This window comes from Arvicola amphibius, chromosome 1 (genome assembly GCF_903992535.2).
Source record: "Arvicola amphibius chromosome 1, mArvAmp1.2, whole genome shotgun sequence".
NCBI classification, from domain to species: Eukaryota; Metazoa; Chordata; class Mammalia; order Rodentia; family Cricetidae; genus Arvicola; species Arvicola amphibius.
The window spans coordinates 9,484,735-9,503,669 of NC_052047.1; the positions used below are offsets into that span (position 1 = coordinate 9,484,735).

At 38.9% G+C, this 18,935-nt stretch overlaps 1 protein-coding gene across 2 annotated transcripts in view; it reads right to left on the reverse strand.

Moving 5' to 3' along the window:
* Window positions 1-18,935, reverse strand: part of Cfap299 (cilia and flagella associated protein 299) — a 489,548-nt gene that overhangs the window by 18,139 nt on the left and 452,474 nt on the right. The window lies entirely within an intron of this gene.

Sequence of the window (18,935 nt, forward strand, 5' to 3'; positions counted from 1 at the left end):
GTGGGAAGAAGGGCAGACGAAGTCACCTCTTTCCATTCAAAACAAGTTCACATTGATTTATTTTTTCCAGGGTTTCTGTTTCAATTCATTTTCCAGGGAGTGGAGGAACTGTACATTTGATTTGTTATCATAGGACAGACATGTTTTGTTGTATTCAAGAGGATTTCCATATGAAGATGCTCTCATCTCAAAGGACAGGAGGCTAGACAAGGTGACCAGCATGGTCAAGTCATATAGATAACATTTCGCTCAAACTTGTGTGTTTCAAAGCACACATATGCTCTTTCAACTGTCTAACTATTCTATCATTTTACCTTCAAAAACAGTGTGTGGAGGACTTCTAGCTTTTTCCACTTCTTGCTTTTGCTTGTCAATATTGAATACAATACTGCCCTTTTTACTGAAAGAATCTTCAGTACATTTTCTTTAATGTGTGTTGTTCTTATCAAGACATTTTCAATGTTATGCTTGCTTTTAAAATTACAAAGATCAAGGTTAGTGTATGTTGGAGACTGTGGACCCCCAGAACCTGAATTTCCTGTGATCCCCTTGTCTGCTGAAGTAAACAACTTGTTATGCTTGCAGCTGTTCTGAGCAAAATAATTTGTTTTCCTGTATTTGCAGCTGCTCAGAGCACGAGACAGGGGAATGGTTTCCAGTGGAGCTACAGCTGAAGGATCCCGAGAGCTAGGATGTGGGCATTGGTCAGGGAAGAGGGAAGGCACTCTGTAAGGACGACCGGTCTCTCTCTCTCTCTCTCTCTCTCTCTCTCTCTCTCTCTCTCTCTCTCTCTCTCTCTCTCTCTCTCTCTCTCTCTCTCTCTCTCTCTCTCTCTGTGTGTGTGTGTGCGTGTGTGTTTCAATTTCCATCCAGTCCCTTGCTCGACTTGTGAACTGTACCGTAGTGCGTAGCATGTAGTGCAGACGTACTGAGTTACAAGTGTATAGTTTATAGATCTATCGATTTTTCAAATATTTGTAGTATATACTTTAATTTTTTTAAAAAAGTTTCATTTTGTGTTAGTCCAGGAATATGGGGAAGGTCTACATGTCAGATCCCTTATGGCTGTAGTTAAAAGTGGTTGTGACCTGTTTGAGAACAGAAGCAGGGTCCTCTGTAAAGCAGTACATCTTCTTTCTTGTTGAGCCATCTCTAAAGGCCTTGTCCTACATAGTTTTAATTAGTTTCCCCATATTCTATATCTGGGTTGTTTGGCCCACTACTCTTCTCTTCCTTCTTTTGAACAAGATGTCTTCACTGGGTAAATTCTCTCTTAATTTTTCCGTTGTTTGGGGGACCTCGGTATTGCCTTTGTGTGACTATCTGAAAAGAGTAACTTGCCAGCACCCAGAACTGGTTGCGCAGATCCTGTGCTTTTGCCACTGGACAGGTAGAGTTTGATGAGAATGACTGTCCTTATCTGAGGCGGGTGAGAAGGAACAACTTCCAGTCGCTGCCATGTTTTAATCTGTTCTTCGGGAAGCATCAGGAAGCCCCTGTTTGGATTTGGGCATCTCACCTTCTTACCCACCCTTCAGTAATACTCGGGAATATCATTAGCATGATAGGTAAAGTCTCTAATAGGACCAGAGCAGCAGGGGAAAGGCTGAGTTCTGGGGACCTAGTGGCAAAAGCTTAGCCACTTCTTGGCAGCTAATTTGACACTGCCTCCTCCCAAACTAGGTTTTCAAATTCAGTTTCACCTGAAGAAAGAAGATAATTTGGCTTCACCTTATTGACTTTCAGTTAAGAGATTGCTAGATTAGAATGGGGAAACATGTTGTGCCTTTCAACTTGACATATGTGTCTAAATCATTATTTATGAGATATAGAGATATAGATAATCCCCTCACGGCTCCTGAGTCATAACTGTGCATATAGTGGCATGGCTTATATCACACATTCCGATCTTGTTGCTCAGACCTCAGGTTAAGCCTTAGGGAAATCCAGGTAGACTTTATTAAAAATACTCTTTATACAAAAATTGAATTTATATGGTGCATGGTGCTTTTGATGAAACAATTTGGTTTGTCAATACTTTTTCCTCCTAAGTAGCTTCAATTTTCTGCCAATTCTCATAGCTAATGATTAACATTTGATAAAGAGAATTACTTAACACACCTCCTGGATCCTGTTGTAAGCCCAATGAACTAACTCAGTTTCTCACCAACCCCAACCGGACATGGAGACCTGACAGGGAAATGGCAGCCCCTAGGATTAAGAGTCCAGCCTGTAGCTCACATGCCCCACTTCCTTCTGCTGAGAAGGTGGGAAGCTCTTCCACAAAGGCTAGCCAGTCACCACCAAACAGATGTTTCATTTCTTTGTGGGCAATCCTCCAGACTCTAATTCAGCTCTTGGCCTCTGTGCAACCACGTGATAGATGTTTAGCCAATGGGGCATGTGCAGAAGTACATGTGCTACTTTTGATAGGTCTGTCGTCTCCTTCCTGCCTGCTGAAATGGGGAACGAGAGGAAGCCAGGTGCTAAAGATATGTGGAGTCTCATGAAACACTAGGGCCAAAGATTGAGCTGGCGTGGAACATACTAGCACAAATGGCTCGGCATGGCCTCTATGTTTGAAAATGCAAAAAAGAAAATCATATACAGTCTATGACTCCAACATGTGGGTACTTGTTAGTGTTACTTACCAACTCATTCCTCCTCCATGCAGTGATTAGCGATGTTTCTGTTATCATAAAATGTTTTAAAAGTGATAATTTGTATTTCAAAGTGTTTCATGCTCTGTTCATACCAGTATTAAAAAAAAGATGTTTAGTCCAAAATTGTAGCATATTTAATATTTGATGAATCAAACTCTACACCACTGTGAATCTTACGAAAATAAAAATTATGTCTGGTTTCCCTCCAAGTTTTATGATTTGAAATTAACTGTATAGTCTGCTCCATGATTTAAATCTCTATTGTCAATATATCTAGGCTTTTCGGCCTACAACTGCTGAGAGCCACCATGGGAGTATACAGCAGGTAACAATTAGTGTTCAGCAGGTCAACCCATCAGATGCATGATTCCCTGGTGGGGAGCCCCACCTGGAAAGGTCATGGGGTCACTGACTGAGGAAACCAGTTACTCCTGTCTGTAATTTCTCTCTTGAGTCACTTCACTTCTTCCCTAAGAACTTCATTTCTTCCCTAAGAACAGCTTTGTGTGTATTCCCACCGCTTGTGTGTTTCTCTCATGAAAATATTCCATCTTCTGGGCACACATATGGCTGTGGATGGTCAGAAGTAAGATTTCTACTAGCTGAATAATTTTGATGAATGGAAATAACACTGGGATATTTTGCATTACTCAGACTGACATAGGATTCTCAGCCACAAAGACAGCCTGTTACACACACAGCTAACTGTAGACTCCATAGCAAATTCAAATCAGGCTGGTTGCCCTTGGAGACAATATCTGGTTGCCCCAAGAGACAAATACATGAGGTCATTCTCCCAGGTGCTGTTTATTGCTGATCCAAGGTCAGAGTTTGAAGCAACTTTAGACATGACTCCCTGTAGCAATGGACTTTTCTGCACGTACTCCCCAACCTCAGGGTTCAGCCAATTGTTTATGATCTGGGAGCCCTCACCAACTTAGAGCTACGTGCGAGGCCATGGTTGCTCACTGGCCGGTCATTGTGACATTCCTAGCCTGAGAGAAAGAAACTACGTGACTTATCTTGGGTTTTGAGAATGGGTCGGGCCCTGAAAATGTGACTTACAAATGTTCAGAGTTCGGCTGTGAGGGAAGCCGAGGCAGCAGAGAAGCAGCCGCGATGCAGAACGGGAAAGCTAGAGGAGCGGCCATGTTGCTAGAAGGCTGCGGTGGAGAGAGAGAAGTGTGAGAGATGGAGAAGAAGAAGCACGACGGAAGTGTGAGAGAGTGAGTGCATAGGAGAAAGAGTAAATGAGTGTGAGCGTGAGTGGGGGTGTGTATGTAAAGAGAGATTGTCAAGAAAGAGAGATTACTTAAGATGAAGTAAGAGGAAGTTACCATTGGTAACCATCCATGTCATGTTCCTTTTCCCTCTAAGATAGAACTAATTTAACCCTTAGTTAGACAGAAATTTTCCTAAGCTATGGCCACATTCGTGGGTTTTCTTTACCCTGCTGCTGACTGGTTCTACCACGTTCTACCAAGTCATTGTTATGCAACAATGCCTGGTGGAAAAACCTGTTCATATTAGTTGGGATGAATGACTTAGGCAAGAAGAATTTAAACTTCAGCTTATTCTTTGGAGTTTTATGTATTTTCATTATTCTATATATCATTATTATGAACTGGGTATAGTACTTGTTATATCTTCTAGATGATGTTTGTTTTCTAAGGGTGTATATTCTTATGCAAATATTTATTTTGCATACAGCTATTCTGAAGTAAGTTTCTTATTTTAACTCTTTTCTCCCATTTGATTCTCTGGGTTCCTGGTGATGGTAACACTAACAATTATATAACATCCTTAGTTCCAATGTGACTCTCCTGAAATTTTCAAATGTTATTAAGTCAACAAGGAATCTAAAACTATTATGTAAACCAAAAAGTACAAATTAATAGCTAAAAATAATAAAGTATTAAATTTTATTATTAAATATTATACATTATATATAAATATATACAATATATAAATAGACAACTTTTTTATATTTACAGAATCTTTGCAAAAATTTATTTTTATATTTTCAAGAATTATGAATTATAAAATTAGTTTTATATTTCAAATTAAAACAAATCATATAATTTATTTTAAATTATAAGTTATATATTTCCTCCTTCATTTTCCTTTCCCATTGCAGTTCTCTCCCTCTCAAATTTATGGCCTTTTTTGGTTTTAATATTGTTACATGTGCTACACATCTATGAATATATATATATATATATATATATCCTGCTGAATCAATTTGTGTTGTTTGCATGCATGTTTCTTTAGGGATGATCACTTGTACTGGATAATTAAAGAGGGTCTCATCCCTTGAGAAGACAAATTTGACAATTTTAATCTTAAAGAAAAGCTTTTAATGCCATTAATGTTGTTCTTCTCCTTATATATAAAACATCACTTTTTTCCAGACAAACAAAATAAACTAATTTTTTTTATTTAACAAAATCTGGGATAAGAATTTTCTTTAATTTTTGGCATCTGCTGGGCATCACACTTCTTGGGGGGGAAGACAGTATATGATTAGATGTTGAAGATAAAGTAGATCAAAAATTGAAAAAAATCCCAGAGATTTTCAGATTCATAAGGTTTTACATTTAACATTAACTGGGTGTGGGGTAGGGCTGGAGATGCTTGGGGATCAAGTCACTGGTTGTATTTCCACAGCACCTGGCTTCAATTCCCAGCACCCACATCATGACTCCAAACTGTCTGTAACTGCAGTTTCTGGGGATCCAGTGTCCTCTTCTGGCCTCCATACATACACATGGTACAGAGACATACATGAAAGCAAGTCACCAATACACACAAACAAATGTAAATTCAACCAAATTAAAATATTCTGTAACAGCACTAATTAGTACACGGGGATTCTTATCTGGTTCTAGAGTAAATGGGCCTCTATAAAAGAAAATGTGTTCCGTAAACACAAAGGTTTTACAGGTAAAATCCTAGGACTGTGTGTTCTTCATGATCATTATGATATAAGTCCGAGTTATTGGATAACTATCTTATTAAAGATGTCATAGGCACAAGCCCTCAGTGCCCATTGATGTGCTTTTATCTTCCTTTGTCTTGGGTTTAGTTAAATAATTTAATTAAGTCTTTAGTTGACTGAAATACAGGAGTAGGAGACTAAGTAATCTACATTCTTGAATAGGTTAGATCCTTATCTGCTCTGTGATTAAATGGAATAATGAAGTAGATCATGTTTACAGTAAAATTCCAGACTTCTAAAATTTTGAAGTTTTTATACTCTAGGGTCTACTGTCCAATCAAGGAGGAGGACAATCTTATGAATAAAAGCAGTGTGGATAACTGCTTTAAGGGTAAGCGAAACTGGTTCAGATAATCCTGACTTATACACAGAAAGCTGAGAACAAAGGACTGGATTTGGGAAGATACAAAGCAGGCTCATAGATGGATAGACTGGTTATGAGAGTGACAGGGACAAGACAGGAGTCCAGAGTCCCTTTGGTATTTCTATTGGAATCTCTGAGAGGTGGGATCATTTACTTGCATCTAAAATGTAGAAGAAGGAACTGATCGTAGAAGGAGCAGTTTCAGTTTGCATCTGAACAGACTGAACTTTGAATTCCCTGGAAAACGCCCAAGAAAATGAAAGCAGAGAGCTTGCTTTTTGTTGCATGCTCTTCTGTTTCTGACATGTCCTCCAAGCTCACACCTGGCACACTGTAGATGCCAAATGTATGTTAATTGCGTAAACATGGTGTATGAATTTTAGAAGTTTTAAGACATTTTGTGATATAAATAATCTGTGGCATCAAAACAAGGATCTAAATTCAAAGGCAGGAGTGATATAGCCAAAGAATACACAGTAAAGGATGAAATTTGAGACCATAAGCATTGTAAAGAAAGAGGAAGAAGTAGACAAGACTGGTAAAATCCAACATATTGATGCAGCATAGATATCTTACAGAAGAAAGAAAGAAAGGAGAAAGAGAGGGAAAGAGAAAGGGAAAGAATGAGGGTAGGTAGGAGAGAGGAAACTATATAGAAAAAAACACACCTTCAAAAAAGACAACAGAGAGATTGAATATTTTTTTTGTCAGTGATAGAATACTTGCCTATCATGCTGAGTCTCCAAGCACAACAAAAACAAAAGATAACCAATTAAACAAACATATCAACATGTGAGAAATGGTTTATAAATTAGACAAAGTATGAAAGATCAACAAAAATTGACACTTTGAAGGATATTATAGTGAGATCACAATGATATAATGGGAGAAAATCAGCTAAAAGAAAATTAAAGGGAAGATGTGAAAAGATTACCGAATAAGACTAAGTTCCTTAAGAGCAAGTGTGGATAAGAAGTAAGAAAATGAGGATAACACTTCAAAATGATCTGAAAATTAAGGGATTGGGCTTGTTTTCCTAAGATCAAATAATATTTACCATGATTCCATGATGGAAAGAGACTGTAAAGATATCAGGAAGCCAAAGAGACAGTAACCATGGAAAAGTTCTTGTGATAGATAATTATGTAGCAACGTTTATATCTCATATATAAAAGTACTATGCCACTTCCTTTTCTGAAAGTTTTGGTTTTTTTTAAATATTTATTTATTTATTTATTATGTATACAATATTGTGTCTGAGTGTATGCCTGAAAGCCAGAAGAGGGCACCTCATTACAGATGGTTGTGAGTCACCATGTGGTTGCTAGGAATTGAACTCAGGACCTCTGGAAGAGCAGGCAATACTCTTAACCGCTGAGCCATCTCTCCAGCCCCAAGTTTTGTTTTTTTTATTTAGATACAATATAATTATAGCATCTCTTCCTTCCCTTTCCCCTCTTTGTGGAAAACCACAACCAATCAAGACTAGGATTGTGGAATCCAGTCCTAATGGATATATCTACAAAATATTTCTGTACCTATGGTTCAGGGAACACTGCAGAAGAGAAGACAGAAAGACTGTAAAAGCCAGAGGATCAAAGAGTTTGCTGCTGAGATTGTGTCTCCTAGCAGTATCAGAAGCTATGCCACTTCTTTTTTTATGTGTAGTTAATTATAATCAGAACATTGAATATTTTATTACTATCCTTACTATAGAGAAGAAGGAACTGGAGTTGAATGTTTAGAAATCTACTGTACACTAGAAGATTCTCAAATTCAGGGTATAGATGCTAAACCAAACGTTTCTTTTGGTTGCCATTATTTGGTTACTTTTAGTTGGTATGTAGTAATTTTTATTAGCTTCTCTATTTTTATTATAATTTTTATTACCTTACTTGGCTCCTGACTCAACATTTTTCTTGCAATGTATAACCATTTCCTAATGTCTTTGACTATTTCTGATTCACAAACACTTGCCAATAACCACAGTATTCTCTATTCATTGATTGTCTTTATATTGAAAATACTAGCTATAGACTAATTCAAATATTTCCATTTCCTGTGTAATCCCCATCAAAATTCCAATACAATTCTTTACATAAATCCAAAAATATCTTTCACTTCATATGGAAACACACACAACCAGTACAGCTAAAACAATTCTAAATAATAAAATTACTACCAGAAGTATCATCATCCCAGAATTGAAATTGTACTATAGAGCTATAGTAATAAAAATGTATAGCATTGGCATAAAAACAGGGACATTGATCAATGGAATTGAATTGAGAACTCAGATATAAGTTCACATATCTATGGATACCTGATTTTTGACAAAGAAGCCAAAATACACACTAGAGAAAAGAAATAGTCTTTATCAAATGGCACATGTGAAACTGGATGACTGCATGTAAAAGAATGCAAATAGATCTACACTTACCATACTGCACAAAACTTAGCACCAAGTGTATCAAGGACCTCACCATAAACCAAATACACTGACCCTAATAGAAGAGGAATTAGGGACTAGCTTGAACACACTGGCACATGAAAAGACTTTCTGAACAAGTACAGGCACTAAGATCAATAACCAATAAATAAAATCTCACGAAACTGAGACATGTTTGGACAACCAGCCTACAGAATTGGAAAAATCTTTATCAATTACATAACTGATAGAGGGTTATCATTTAGAATATACAATGAACTAAAGAAACTGTACATCAATAAAACAAATAATCCAATTAAAAATGAGGTACAGAAGTAAGCAGAAAGTCCTCAAAAGATGAAACATACTTGGCTGAGAAAAACATTTAAGAAATGTTCAACATCTTTAATCATTAGGGAAATGCAAATCAAGACTACTTTGTGATTTTATCTTATGCCTGTCAGAATGGTTAAGATCAATAAAACAAATTGCAGCTCATGCTGGTGAGGGTATGGAGTACAAGGAACACTCCTCCATTGCTTGTGAGAGAGTTGACTTGTACAGCCATTATGGAAATCACGTGGTGGTTCCTCAGGAAGCTGGGAATAGCTCCACTTTAAGAACTGGCTGTATAATACTTGGGCATATACCCAAAGGACTCCATATCCTACTACAGAGACACTTGCTCATCTATTGCAGTATTATTCAAATAACCAAAAATAGAAAACAATCCAGATGCCCAGCAGCTGATAAATAGTGAAAATGTGTTACATTTAAACAATGGACAGTTATCCAGCTGTCAAAAAATAAAATTATAAAATCTACATGTAAATGGTTGTAGTTTGAAAAAAAAATCATCCTGAGTGTGGTAACCCAGATGCTGAAAGAAATGCTGTATATTTTCTTTTAGATGTGGATTTTAAACTTTTGATGTGTGCTACAATTGGAATAGCCACAGAAGTTAGGAACCTAGTTAAGAATCAGTGAGGAGGAGAAGATATCCCAAGGAAGGGGAAATAGAATGCTTTGTTCTGTAAAGACAGAGGGGGAACAAGAATAGGAGGATTAAGTAGGGAAGAGGATGGAAGACAAGGCTGAAATATGGGGATAGACAACTAACAATAAAGGTCATTTGAAAAACTATATAGCTGCTCATGGGTCAGTAGGATTAATATACTTAAAATAGCCATTCTACCAACAAAAGCTAAAGATTCAGTGCAATCCCCATAAAAATTCGAACAGAATTCTTTACAGTCCATGAAACAATAATTTCTCAATTTTATATGGAAAAATAAAACAAAACAAAACCTCAAGATGGCTTAAACAATCCTGAACAATAAAAGAACTGCTGGAGGTATCACTGTCACTGACTTCAAGTTCTACTACAGAGATATGGTAATCAAAACCTCATGGGATTATTGACATAAAAGCCACATGTTGATGGGTGGAACTGACCATCGGGCACAGACACAAATCCACACACTTATCAACACCTGACAACGACGAGCAAGAGGTATACACTGGAAAATCATAAATCATCCTCAACAATCAGTTCCACTCTAACTGGATGTTGGGGTGCAGAAGTATGCAAATAGACCCTTACTTATGAACCTGCACAAACAGAAGTAGAAAGTGTTTCAAAGACCTCAGTGCAAAAGCAGATGCACTGACGCTGATAGAAGAGGAACTAGGGACTAGCCTTGAAGTTATGGGCCCAAGAGATGGACGTTCTGAACACACTGATAGTGCAGGCGTTAAGACTGACAATTAATAAATAAGACCTCAAGAAACTGAGAGCTCCTGGAAGGCAAAGGACACGGTCAGTCAGAACTCTCTCAGGTAATGTGCAACTGAACAGCAATCATAAAATTAGGGCAGAAAAGATCTTTACTGTCACTTCTTGCAATAATTTCGGCGGTGGTGTACACCTTGAATCCCCGTACTCAGGAGGCAGAGGCTGGCGGATCTGTCTGAGTTCGAGATCAGTCTTGGTCTAAAAGAGCTAGTTCCAGGACATGCTTCAGAGAAACTCTATCTCAAAAGAACCCCCCCCCCAAAAAAAATGATTTTTAAATTTTGTGCTTACTGGTGTTTTGCTTGCATGTGTAATGTCCATGTGAGGGTGTCAGTAGCCCTGGAATTGGAGTGACAGAGTCTTGAGCTGCTATGTAGGTATTGGGAATTGAACCCCGTCCTTTGGAGGAGCAATTCGTGCTATTAACTGCTGAGCTATCTCCAGCCCCACACAATTTTGTAAAGCATAAAACTCAGAAGATTTTTATATCACTCCTGGGAATATTTAAATGTCACCCTATTGTGTCTTCTTTTTCTTCTCTGTAGACAGCCGTTATGATGGCTCAGAGATCCATCATAATCGTAGACTCAGAATTGTATTGCTCAACCTAAAACCTTTGGAGAGAATGAAATGGGCTGTTACTAATAATGGTGCCAAGCGTGTGAGAGTAAGCCAATATACTACCCCAGACTAAATAGCAATGTGTGACCTTCACACCAAAAACCACTTCAACATTGCTGATCTAGAGTTGATTTATTCAATATTTATGCAAACTACTTCCAAAATTTTGCCATAGATTTGCCAAAATGTGATAAAGATGTTTGAACAGTGTTAAAGCATGTTTTCTTATGACTAATCTTTTTTATTTTATTTTATAGCTGTGGAAAAATTATATTACATGGAATTGTAGTTGTGGTTCAGAGACATAAAATTTAATCTAGAATAATAAACATTCCAGCTACTCCTTCCTATTTTTAAAACAATATCACAGTAGTAAAGTATTTTATTATAAAACTTCTGAAATACCATATTCCATGAAAAATATTTATCTGATTATGTTGCTTGGTTAGAATATGAAATTTAAAGTTTAATGTTCTTATACGATTCAACTTGGCTCTTACTTATATTTATGTATATGTCTTTAATTCCAATCAGCTGTTTAATAAATCCATATTCCAGTTTTGAATATATAGATCATTATTGGAAAATCCACTGTAAATATTAGAATAACTATGAACATAAAAATTTCCCAGGACAGACTCTCAGAAGGATAATTTATTTTATTCAATAATATTTTGAGCATCTATTCTGTGGCAGAATTGTTCCGGGATACAAAATAATAAAAGCAAAAAGTTCTTTTTCAAGGAATTCATAACTATGAAAGAGTAATAAAAATGTTAGTGAATATTATAAAACAGTGTGAAAAAATGAAAGACATTTGTGTCAGTAATTTGTAGAGCACAATGGTTTAAAATAATATCTTCTTTTTTTTTTTTTTTTTTTTTTTTTTTTTTTTGGTTTTTCGAGACAGGGTTTCTCTGTAGCTTTGGTGCCTGTCCTGGAACTAGCTCTTGTAGACCAGGCTGAAAGTAATGGGATTTGTCTTGCTGAAAAGCTTCAGGACCATGCATTTTAGGTAGAAAGGGCAAAGAAACTTGGGCAAAGTAAGAACTAGGAAATGCATATCCATCGGTTTTGAGAATTATGGGAACAGTACCTTCCAGGAGGAGGCAGGAGGTAACCTGCTGCAAGATGAATAAAGAGAAATTCTGGTTCTTCAGTTTCTCCTGCTGTGATGGAATTTTGACTGGGAGTGCTGTAGTATGCTCAGAATAAATACAGTGAGGAGAGCTGGTTAGCTGGCTCATCTATAATTTTTTTTTTCAGGCAGGTAGACAGAAAAATGACTTTATTGCTAACTAACCACCATTCCAAATTCTCATCCTGGTAAGCTGAAAGGTGGACATCACTGGCTTGCTCAATATGTCATGCATTTTGAACAAAAAAAAATGTGGTACTAAGAGGTACAGGGGTTGGATGTTGGAAGTCATTGAGGAAGAAGGAATAGACTATGATTTCAGGGACAATTGACCCTTGTAGGCCCTCAAAGTAAAGAATAATGCACCCAAATTTGTACGTTTCTCAGGCTACCTCCATGGAATTCCTTTCTTCAGATAACTAGGTTTTCTGATGAAGAAGTCTGTAACTTGTTCCACACTCATCACCTTGGGGCTGACTTCCATACAGGGACTCTAGATCTGTGGCAGGGCATCTGGGATGCTTCCATGCTATCTCCAAACAACAGGGAAGAGAAGAATGGAAACAGAACATATTTCCATTATCAACTTCCCCACAGTTGAGAAGTAGATTTAGTAGATTTAGGAGATATGAAAGATCTTTCAATGGTGCCACCGGAAAATGTTAGAAACATCCTTCTCAGTTGTAATCCGGGGGCAGAGGGGGGTAGAGAAATTCAAGGCCAAGGAAGATGGCCAACACCTAGTTCTATAATCATAGAGTGATGTGGCCATTTACAGTCAAAATGCTAAATCAGAAGGTTTGTTCAGAGCAGCACCCTGGAGGAGGGATGTCACGATGAGCAGGTGTGGCAGTCCACCTAAGTGCCAATGAGAAATACCCCTGAGAGGGTCCTGCATTTGAACATCTGCTCCATAGTTAGTGGTGCCATTTTAGGGAGGCTGTATACTTGGCAAGATGTGGTAGTGGAAGTGGAACACCATGGGCAGAACTTGATGTTTTACCATCTGGCCCCATGTCCCATCTCCCGCCTGCTTCCTTACTCCAGAAGTAATGTGACCAGCTGTCTCAGCTCCTGAGGCCATGCCTGCCCTCCCTGCCACTGTGACAAGGAACATCTCTTACACACTGAACCAAAACAAACTCTTCTTACTCGAATTCTTTTGCCAACTATTTTTGCCACAGTGAAGACATGTAATCAGTGATCTGTATCTCCTTACAATTTTCCTGATACTATTATAGAACACTGCTAGCGATTTATATGGAATTCCAACTTATATTCCCTTATTTAGCATGTACAAAGAGCATGGGAGGCAAGATATGTATATTATATACCATAATGAATGCTTACAGAAGCTAGATACTTCAGGAGAAATGAGAGCAATGCAATATCTAGCGTAGGAATTTAAGATGCATACTTTTTCTTGCTGCTCTTTGCTAATTATTAATGCATATCCATTTTCTTAAACTGGACCCAAAGTTCTGCTTTTTCATGGAAGCTGGAAACATTCTTCTCTCAGAGTAAATCTCAGGGGAAGAGAGCAGCGGAATAATCCCAAAGAAAAAGTCTTGAGGCAATGGCCCCTTCACTGTTGAGGCAGTGCCAGGAAACAGGCATTCCAGCCCAAGGATGACCTCTTTCGAAATCTATGTTCAGTCCCCACATGTACCAGAGTAGGGCTGGAAATCTTAGAAATTTTCTTGGTCCACCAGAGCAGCTGAGCGTGTGCGTAGGATGTTAAAATTTTAGGTAGATTTCCTTGCTAGCCCCAAGTGGTGTGTAGATGTGGTCACAGGCTTATAAATTCACCAACAGGAGTATAGGATAAAAGTGCCTTTGGAGTTCCTTGGGAAGATAGGAGAGATCTTATCCAGACTGAAGGAAGAGAAGGGCTTAGCTTCCTGGATGGAGAAATGTTGGGCTGATAACTGAGCTGGAAGGCTCAGCCTGGGGAAATGACAGGCGTAGGGATGGAAGACATACCTTTTCAAGCTGATAAGGTGCAGGGAATCTGTTGAACAACTGAATGAGACCATGAAGGATGAAGTGGCTAATGACTCAGTATCGATGGGGGTAGAAAAATGGAAGCAAGTGCACAAGAAAGTGACTGGATGTAAATCTGCAGAGCAGGTTTCACCTGTGCAGGTGAATTACCCTGCAGGCAATGGGGACACCTGAGGGGCATACACAAGAGAGAAAAACAAGTAGGTACATACAATGATTGTCCCAGTAGTGGGTAGAGGGCAGATCTAAAGTTCCATGATCTTAGAAGACCAGTTTAGAAACTGCTTTAATAGTTCAGTCTAGATTCGTGGATACATTCTATAGTGTTGGAGAAAAGTCTAATTTTGTCGAGATTGAGGTTGCTGTGAAGAAGTGTTGCACATAGTGTTCAGACTCCTGGCTTTGATGTGTTAGTTGGGAATGGCACTACCAGCTAGGGAAGTGAGTGGGAACACTTTTCTACAAATCTGGTTTCTTTAAAGGAGCGATTTTCTGAAGCTATAGTATAGAACAATACTGTTAAAAAGACACTGGGAGATACCAACATTTACATGTGTCAGTGCACTGGAGTAACCGCTTCATAGGACAGCCACCATGAGGATAGAGGGGACAAGGAAGAACGAAAATCCTCGAGATTCCATTGTCAAATGCAAAGCAAGAATGAGGAAATGAAGGCCACAGTATAATCACATGAGCTGCTTCTAAACAAGACAAGACAACCGCCAGAGCGGTGTGAACAAAAGAAGGATTTAAAATGTAGGCTTTTGGAGGCTTTAAGACATAGGGGCCATAGGACTTCAGTCACTCTATTAACTGGAAGGAACTTGATTCTGCCCAGGGTCTATGTGATCTGGTGAGTTGATTCTTCCTTTGGAATCTGGAAGGGAATTAAGATCTGCTGACAGGTTAGACTTCGGAGACATTGAACTGAAATCCCAGTCACACCAGGTAAGGACCTCTGATATACAGAACTGTGACATGTTTGGTGGATGTCATTTTCTGTAACTAATTGAATCACTCAGCAATAGGTATCTAAGATATTAGACATAACAGGAGGTTTTGGAGGGATGTTGCAGAGGAAGCAACTATTTTAGGATGCATGGGATGCTGGGATCAACTGGAGGTTTGGAATTTATTTTGAATATTGAAAGGAATCTGGCCTCAGTTTTTACTAAGGTTTGGGAATCAAGAACATGAGTTGTAATTATAATGTAATCTGGGATAAATAACAAAATGACAAATAAAGCAACAGAGGTTGAAGTCATGAGAATCAATATTCTAAGAAAAACAACCATAGGCAAAAGAAAAGCTAAAAGCTACACAGTCTTTGAATTTTCATTGGACAGTTTTGGACTTATGTGCAAGTTATGGAAAATTATCTTTGAAAAGTATCCCATCTGTTTGAATTACATGGAGATGAACCAATGAAATATATACTGGCTCACTCTAAACCAGAATTAAACTGGAAGCAGCTGTATTCTGCAGCACATTGGTTATACAATAAGATTCAGGGAGGAAAAGTATCCAGCGAAGTTAAAACTGTCAGTCGACTTGGCCTTTCAAAACTACCCTATCTCCTCCTGAGGGCTTCCTTCATTTGCAGAACCACGCATTCAACATTTCATACATACACAAGACTCTGACCTACATTCATGTCATTTTGGAACCTCTTCACTACTAAACAGTGGCATTAAGACTTTTCCTTTGCAACAGATAACCATTCCCCCCCCCCCCTTTTAAAGAAAAAAAACCACAATGAAACTGTAAGGAGCAATGTCTTATTGAGTTTCAAGACATAATTTGATGGGCATGAGTCATAATCAAATGGTGCTACCATCTACCATGTCATGAAAGTAAGAAATGTAATTCATACTGAATCCTGTCCTTGTCAGGTCTTACAGACTTTAGCTCTTCAATCTCTCCTATGTCTATATACATGTTTAGACACAATATAGCAATACATAAGATATTAAATACTTTCTGGACACAGCAGCTTAGCACACATACTCCTCAAACCTTACCCCAGAGCCACACCCAGCCTCATATTTCTCTTGAGCTTTTCCTAGTATATATACATTTTTCAAGCATTCCTTCCTAGGCTCTGCAACGCCATTCTACTTGTAAATATGCAGTATTTTTTCTTTTTTTAAATTGCACTATACATTTTTTCTGCTCCCCTTCCTTCCTCCCCTCTCCTCTTCTATCCTCTCCCATAACCCCCATGCTCCCAGATTACTCAGGAAATTTTGTCTTTTTCACCTCCCTATGTAGTTTCATATTGTGTCTCTCTTAGGTTCCTCTTTGTTGTCTAGGTTCTCTCGGTTGTAGATTGTAGGCTGGCTTTTTTTGTGTGCTTTATGTCTAAAAGCCACTTATCAGTGAGTACATATTATATTTGTTTTTCTGTGTCTGGGTTACCTCACTCAATATGGTTTTTCTAGATCCAATCCATTAGTGGATTCTAGCCATAAACAAAGGACACTGAGCCTATAGTTCATGATTTTAGAGAATCTAAGTAATAAGGTGAACCCAAAGAAAAACATATATAGATCCTCCTGGAAATTGGAGGAAGACAAGATCGCCAGACAAAAGTTAGGAGCATGGGAGTGTGGGTGGGGTGGGTGGAAGGGGAGAGGGGAGACGGGGAGGTTTGGGGAGAGCTTGGGGCAGTGGGATGATTGAGAGGGAGGAAGGACGGATATGGGAGCAGGAAAGGAGATATCTTAATTGAGGGAACTATTTTGGGGTTGGCAAGAGGCTTGGCTCTGGAGGGGTTCCTAGGAGTCCACGGGGATGACCCCAACTAGGACTCTGGGCAGTGGAGGAGAGGGTGCCTTAACTGGCCTTGTTCTGTAGTCAGACTGATGACTATCTTGAATATCACCATAGAACCTTCATCCAGCGATGGATGGAGTTAGAGACAGAGACCCACATCAGAGCACTGGAGTGAGTTCTCAAGGTCTAGTTGAAGAGTGGAAGGAGGGAGAATATGAGCAAGGAACTCAGGACCATGAGGGGTTGGTCCACCCACTGAGTCTGTGTGCCAGAGCTAATGGGAGCTCACCAAATCCAGCTGGACTGGGACTGAAGAGCAAGGGATTGAAGTGGACCCCCTGAATGTGGCTGACAATTGGGGCAGACTGAGAAGCCAATGATAATGGCGCTGGGATTTGTCTCTACTGCACGTACTGGCTTTTTGGGATCCTAGTTTATTTGGAGCATACCTTCCTAAGCCTGGATGTTGTGGGGAAGGCCTTGGACTTCCCACAGGGCAGGGCACCTTGCCCTCTCTTAGGACTGGAGGGGGGAAAGGGAAAAATTGTGTGGGGGAGTGGAAGGGAAGTGGGAGGAGGGAAGTGAAAATTTTGATTGGTATTATTTATAAGGTAATAAAAATTTTTAAAAAGTAATATTTAAAATCTAACTTGTGATTTTTAGTTATAATAAAAATTATACTGTTGTTTAAATATATGTTTCCTCACCTTTATGTATTTTAATTTGCAAGTAGAAATTTAAGCATTTCTCTCAACTGTACATCTTTGAAAAATATACAGAATTCACATATATAAGAAACAATAACAGCCATTCTTCAAAACCAGTGAGCCAGGCAGCTGCATCAGCAAGAATGGCTGATGCTGCCCAGAGCTCCATGGAAGACTTGCCATTTTTCGTTAAATACAAATAAATTCCACATCCATTTTTCTCTGCCAAACAGCTCAGAAACACAGACGTATGCATCTACCTACTGTAACCTCCTGTGCTCTGCACATTCCATGGCCATTTCAAACTAAACATGTCCCCAGATTAAGCCCTTCGTCTTCCTCTGATACAGCTACCTGAGTTTACCATCTCATCTTTAATGACAGTTCTGGTTACTGAGGAACATTAGTCTTAGATTTAGAGCCCGATATCCCCCCCATACTCACTCCACCTCTGCTTGCTCACTGACTTACCCCTCTGTAAGATCCCTTATGCCAGTCCTTTATCATCTTGTCTCCAGCGCTGCCTCACCCAGGCCCTGACAGCAGCGTCTTTATCTGCCTCCTTGCCTCCTGACTTCTCCCTCTTCAGCCTGGCTTGCACACAGCCCCCAGGGAAGTTTCTCATGCATAGATTCAGTTATGTTACTCTTTGGTACAAATCCCTTCCAATGACTCACTACCACCTATAGTATGCATTCCAGGCTTCCTCATTTGGCTTACCTGGCCTTTCATGCCTTCATGTTCCAACTTTAAAATTTATGCTCTAGCAACCAAACTGCCAATAATTTGTCTTTTATGAACCATGCCATTTTTCAAATTTATGTTGTTCTTCATGCTGCTCCTTCTGCCTCCATCTTCTGTTGCCTGGAAATGTCTATACATTCTTTATAGAAATGAGTTTGGCCTATCCCCACAGCAGTTCCATGTTCTTCTCCATATATGGAAACAACCTGGGCATATCTATTATCATCCTGCATCTTCTAATCATCTTCTAATTGTCTTAGTCTTACTTTCTTCAGACTAATGTGATCCTTAAGGGAGGGACTTGCGTCTCCTTTATCATGTTTGAGATCACTTAATACTGTGCTCAAGACATGGTGGGATCATGATGGAAAATGAAAACATAAGGCAAATCCGCGTGGGAGGACACGCTTAACTGTTTCCCTTAAGCCTTTTAGGGATTAAGAATGTGATAAGCGGAGCTAGGCATGGTGGAGCAAGCCTGTAATCTCAGTACTCTGGAGATGCAGGCAGGGAGATACAAAAGTTCAAGGCCCACCTAGGCTTTATCTGTTCAATGACAGCTTGATCTTATGGTGAGACTTTGTCTCAAAATATAAAGTAAATAAATAGAAGGGCTGAGGCTTAAGTAAGCAGTGAACCAATTGCCATTTACAAGGCCTGGCTTTACTTTCCAACACTGAAAAACAAAAGCAAAGCAA